This window comes from Pistacia vera, unplaced genomic scaffold (genome assembly GCF_008641045.1).
Source record: "Pistacia vera cultivar Batoury unplaced genomic scaffold, PisVer_v2 Contig339, whole genome shotgun sequence".
Taxonomy (NCBI): Eukaryota; Viridiplantae; Streptophyta; class Magnoliopsida; order Sapindales; family Anacardiaceae; genus Pistacia; species Pistacia vera.
Window position 1 is genome coordinate 93618 of NW_022196156.1, and position 6837 is coordinate 100454.

Genomic DNA, 6837 nt, shown 5'->3' on the forward strand with positions numbered 1-6837 from the left:
GAAATATATTTTGTAGTGAGTTCTTATGATTATTACACTTGTAAAAATTTAAATTCTTTTTAATTTATTCTGAAAATAGAAATTAAAACTCATTGGATGGTTTACACTGTTTGACAAACATCAATCTAAATATATTATAATGTAAATTAACAAAATCCATAAATAAAAAATTCCTATTGCACATAAAAAAAAAAAATAAATAAAAAAACTCTTCTATTAGCAACCAATTAAATCCGATGCTGAATGATAACATCCATTTAGAGCACGGTTGTCGAACAATTATTCATATACACCGATTATATAATATCATGTGATGATGTTCTCACTTGAATATTTAACAACAATAATTATTACGTTGCTCCGTTTCGTATCCTCTTATTCAAAAATTATTAACGTTTTTCGATTGACGTGTTTACTTATTCCTAGACATTTATTCGCTTTCCCAAAAAACCTTTTGTATTCTCAAAAAATAATAATATAATTTTAAATAAATAATTTAACATAATATTAAAGTGATCAACACAAATTCAGAGAAGTCTTACCAGAGTTAAGATAAATCATTTTTTTATCAACCAAATTAAATCCCAAGTTGAACGATAACATCCATCTGGAGCAAAGTTGTCGAACCATTATTTCATGATCCAGTCGATATATTATAATATCATCATGACATTTTGACTTACAATCTTAACAAAATATTTATTATATTACTACCGTTTCGGATCCCTTATCCAAAAGTTATTAACGTTTTTCAATAATATGTTTACTTGTTACTAGACATTTATTCATTTTCCCAAAGTACCTTTTGTATTCTCGAAAACAAATAAATACTTTTAAATTTTAAATAAATAATTACATAAATTAAAGTGATACGAATACAAATTCAGAGAAGTCATTGACCAGATGTTAAGATAAATTAATAATATCCTCTAAATTATTAAATCGATTGTACATGGATGTTATAAATCATTCAGCAAGTTGAGAAGACTACTAAATATTATATGGTTAATCGTACAATCAATATTATTCTTCCATTTATTCCTTATCCTTCTATTAAATTCATGCTAGTTAGATCTCATTTTCTTAAACAACCATGTTTATTATTATAAAATCTTATTCATATTTCATCTGTTTCTTTTGTATTACTAATTAAACAAAACACATCAAAATATATTCTAATGTGAATCAACAAAATTTAATTAACAAAACTAACATTGCTCAATAAAACATAAACGAGCAATAGCTACACTGTTTCCCCTGTTTTTGTCTTTTGAAATGGCATTTTGTAAATAATGCTCTTTGTGTATAAAAGACTTATTACATATAATTAAAAAAAAAAAAGTTTTGGGCCCATTTTCTATTATTATTATGCATGATTGTACTAGTTTACAGCAGTTGTTACATGATGTTAATGCACAACATCTAGGGAAATCTATGTTGCTCCCTTCGTCTCACACTGGTAGTCCCTGATATTGTGTTCAGAATTATCAAGATGCAATGACGATTTGTAGATGTTTTGTATATCCAGATATTTTTCTGATGTTCACTTGTAATCCTAAGTGGCAAAAGATACAATATCTACACAATTGTATTGGAGAATGTGATCAAGAAAGTAGAGTAAGTGCAATTTGCTGAATTTTTAGATAAAATTGCTTGAGCTAATGCGAGAGATAAAAAAAAAGGTAAATATTTTGGTGAAACAGTGGCAAGTAAGTAATCCAATGAATAATATTTCTACCTTCTTTAAAAAATCTGGTTCATTGATCATTTATGATATGAAATTATATTATACCAACTATTACTGAACATGTTATAATTGTTTTTGTCAATTATCTACACTATCGAGTTCCAAAAGAGAGGCCTCCCAGATGCTCATATATTGGTTTTTCTAGATTCTGAATATAAGAATCCTTCGACATCCAAAATAGACGAAATAGTTTCTACTGAGATACCAAATAAGGAAACTGATCTTGTTGCCTTTGCAGCTATCGAGAATCATATGATCCACAGCCCGTGCGGTGATGTTAACAAGAATTCACCATGTATGGAGAGAGGAAAATGTAAAAAACATTTTCCAAAGAAATTTGTCAATCAAACATCTATGTATGACAATGGATACCCAATGTATAAAAGATGGAATAATGGAGCATTTGTTTAGAAAAATGAAATCAAACTGGATAACCGTTTTGTTGTTTTTTATAATAGGAATCTTTTGGTTAAGTTTGATGCTCACATAAATATTGAAATATGTAATCAACATAGATCAATCAAATATATATTCAAGTATGTCAACAAAGGGCTGGACAGAACGAGAGTTTCTATGGAAATTGAAAATGGTGGTCAACAAAACAATCAATTCGAGATTTTACAGAACAAAGATGAAATAAAGGCATATCTGGACTATAGGTATGTACAAAATACATCAAACATAATGTTTTTATAATGTTTGTTTTAAATATAATATTAATTGTTTTAATTTGAAACTTACAGATATATCTCTTCTATGGAAGCTTGCTGGAGGATATTTCAGTTTGACATGTATTACAGAGAACCGACTGTCAAAAGATTACCATTCCACTTAGAGAACGAACAAACAGTTATTTTCGATCCAAATAAGTGTTTGGTTAAACTTTTGGAAAGCAAGGTTGTTACGCAAACGAAATTTACTGAATGGATGAAGTGTAATCAACGATACCGATCCGCAAGATCATTGACTTATCCTGATTTTCCAAGCAAATGGATTTGGAAGGATACAGAAAGAAAATGGTCTCCACGACAAAAATCAAGGTGTATTGGCAGGGTGTATTTTGCATTTCTAGGTAGTGGTGAAAAATATTATTTGCGAATGCTTCTGAACTTAGTAAGAGGAGCAACTCCATTTGAAGATATTCGAACTGTCTATGGAGAAATATTCAATACATTCAAAGATGCATGTTATGCATTAGGATTGTTGGATGATGATAAAGAGTGGAATGATTGCTTGGATGAAGCATCAACATGGGCTACCGGAAGACAGTTAAGACAACTCTTTGTAACTATTCTTGTATATAACGAAGTGGCAAGTCCAAGAGACTTGTGGAGAGCAAGTGCAGAACGCCTACTTGAAGACATTCCCTACATTCTTAAACAGAAAATGCAGATGATAGAATTGAGATGCACTAAGGAACAAATTCAAAATCATGCATTGTTTGAGATTGAAGAGCTGATGAAAAAGGCAGGAAAATCCTTAGCTGATTTCCCTGGAATGCCAATTCCAAACTGTTTCATTTTTGAGAATTCACAGAATAGATTAATTGTCAAGGAATTAGATTATGATATTGACAACATGAAAACACTGCACAGTTTATACAAGAGTCTTAACAATGGCCAGAAACACATATATTATTCAATCCTTGATTCCGTCAACATCAAAGTGGAACACCATTTTTTGTTTACAGACATGGTGGAACAAGCAAAACCTTCCTATGGTCAACAATCATGGCCAAATTAAGATCCGAGAGTAAAATTGTACTGGCTGTAGCTACATCAGGATTTGCTACATTGTTGCTATCCGGTGGAAGAACAACACATTCACGCTTTAGAATTCCTTTAGATATCACTGAGGAAAGTACATGTGATATAAAAAAGGGGACACAATTGGCTAAACTACTCAAGCAAACAGCTTTGATCATTTGGGATGAGGCACTCATGGCAAATAGGTATTGCTTTGAAGCTCTTAACAGAACTCTGAAAGATATTTTGTTTGAAAAGGATCAATCAAATGCAGATAGAATATTTAGAGGCCTCACTATTGCCCTAGGTGGTGATTTCAGGCAAATTCTATTGGTTATACCAAAAGGGAAAAAAACATGACATAATCCAGGCCTGTTTTTCATCATCTACCATTTGGAAACATGTAACTGTTTGAGACTTACAGAGAACATGAGATTGAAGACAAACTTGGTAAACCAATAGAATTGGATAACTTGAAGACTTTTGACAAATGGTTACTTGATATTGGAGAAGGAAGGGACGTTGCAGAAGATGAGAGTTACATCCAAATACCTGAAGACTTGAAAATAAATCAACATATCAGTGACAAAGAAACAATTATGAATGTTGTTTTTCCAGATTTATCTGCTCAAATAAATAATATTGACTATAAGAGAGAGAGAGAGAGAGAGAGAGCAATATTGACACCTAAAAATGAGACATTACATAGATTGAACGACTATCTCACCCAGAGTCTGCCAACAGATGGAAAGACATATTTCAGATAGATATCACTTGTAAAGCAGCAGGTATCTCAAACAATGATGACATTCTCTATCCAACTGAATTTCTTAATTCTCTGATGTGCTCCGGCATGCCCAAACATGAATTGCATCTGAAGATTCACATTCCAATTATGTTGCTACGTAATTTGAATCAATCTGATGGTATTTGCAATGGAACCAAATTGATTATAACCCATTTAGGAAAGTGGTCCGTACAAGCGGTGATTATTACCGGGTCAAATATTGAGGATATTGTTAGAATTCCCATAATAATAACGTCGAACGTAGATATGAAGTGGCCTTTTAGGTTAAAGAGAAGACAGTTACCTGTGACAGTTAGCTTTTGTATGACACTAAACAAAAGCCAGGGTCAATCACTCAAAATAGTAGGATTGTATATGAAACATCTGGTCTTTACACATGGTCAATTATACATCGTACTATCAAGAGTAACCTCAAGACAAGGTATCGAGATTCTGCTACCCCTGTAAGAAGATGAATCGGTAGAAACATTGACAAATATTGTCTTCAAAGAAGTGTTTAACTGAAGGAATTGATATGTTATATATAATAAAAAGCATTGTTTATAACAGAAAGGATTGATACATTGTATATAATACAAGACATTGTTATGAGAGATTAATGTGAAAAAATATAGATATCTATATGAATATGAAAAGGTCACATTAAATGTTCAAATATATATAGAAACATAAATTCCTTGATACAAAGATATTTATACGTTATATATTATTATTGTCAGATACAATGAATGCTACATTATAGGTATTACATGTTATAAATGCATATTTTTTACATACGCAACTCAACCACAAACTCTTGCACGACAGACATTGTCAAGATATTTAACATCAATAGTACAATCAAACAATGTTTTAAAACCTGACAAAGTTTTCGAGTCCCGGGTTGACCGGTTTAACCGGTTTGACCAGCGCTGTCAAACCGGTTGACAAAAAATTTTAAAACTCAACAAATACACCTCTAAAAATTACCTTCAAGTCCCTACATGTTTGAACTTTCTCAAACACACCCCAACTGAAAATTGACTGGCGACTGATCAACAGCGACGACACCCCAAATGCAACCCAAATCTTCCCCTGAGCCCATTTCCATTAAAATCTACCCAAGATCTGGCCGAAATAGGTTTGATTTCAGCTAGATTTCACCGACGAAAACGTGGGTATTCCAGGCCAGATCTCATCCACCCCGGTGCCCACAAACCTCCCCATCACCCAGGAATTACTCCCCTGTTCCTCCCGACCAAAACCCACTGCACCCCACCCCCGTTAGCCTAGCCAATCGCCGAAAAAATCCCATTGTTGCCGCTGCCAAGTTTCTTCGATTTTCGGTCGATTTACTTACCAGAAATTAACGACGCCACCACCATTGTATTCATCGGACCTTAGTCTTCAAAAGCCCTAACCTTCCGGCCGTCGATTGTTCGCCGATCATCCTCCCAAATCTTAGGGTTTGGAGGTGAATCGGAAAAGTTAAACCCGGCCCATTGAAGCTGCCGGGTCCTGGTTAAGCCGGTTCAACTGGCCAGGCCGGGCCAGGTTTTAAAACAATGCAATCAAACACTTTAGATATTTACAAAAGTAACATTACATGGGCTAGAGACTTTTTTTCATATACAGAAAAATTAGCATCAACTGAATACATTCACGTCCATAATAATTACACAACTATAAACACGTGCATGGCAAATATTGTCAAAATATTAACAAATACTGTCAAATATTTAACAAACAGTTTAAAAATTTACAGAAGTAGCATTAAGTGGACCTAAGAAAGTTACAATAGCATTGATGTCAATATAATCTCTAGTAGGCGGCATCTTCTCATTTTTCAACACAATTGTCTTTAAAAATTAGAATCTTCATTTGGGAATCTGTCCTTAAATTCTTTGACACAAGCTTTTATGATGGCCAAAAACATTTTTGACACTGAATCATAAGCCTCTTCTTTATCTTTCTCAGCTTGTGCAATTAAATATTTGATGTTATCATTTTCTTCAGACAATTCATTACTTTTCTTCTTAAAGACTTCCTTTTGTTGTTGCTCATTTGTAAAAGATTGTTCAGCAATTCTAAACAATTCTTGACAATGTTTCAATTTGGCTTTGACCTTTTCAAACGCCTCCTCTAATATTTTCAACTGTTCTTCCAATCTGTGAATGTCAGAAATCACATCTTCATTTTCTTTTTTTAAATTTGATATCAAATCTTTTGAAACAAGCCAGCGTTCTCTGATTTCTAAGAAACCTTCATAAGCCTATTTCAAGAACAATGAAATCACATTAACATCATCATGCCAAATATAGTATATATTCTCATGATAAAGTGAAAAAACGTGACCTCTTTCCCTAGGCCAACTGTTTGCTATCGAGTTCTTCCTTAGAAAGATTTTTCCATTTTCGTTCAAAATTCGTATTTGAACCCTCTTGCTGACAGGTTTTCTGCCGTTTCACCAATTTATGTAATGGAATTTCTTCTGACTGGTTATCTTCTTCTTCAATCAATTTAATATGGCAGGAACTAGAATCAGGTTTCACAGAATT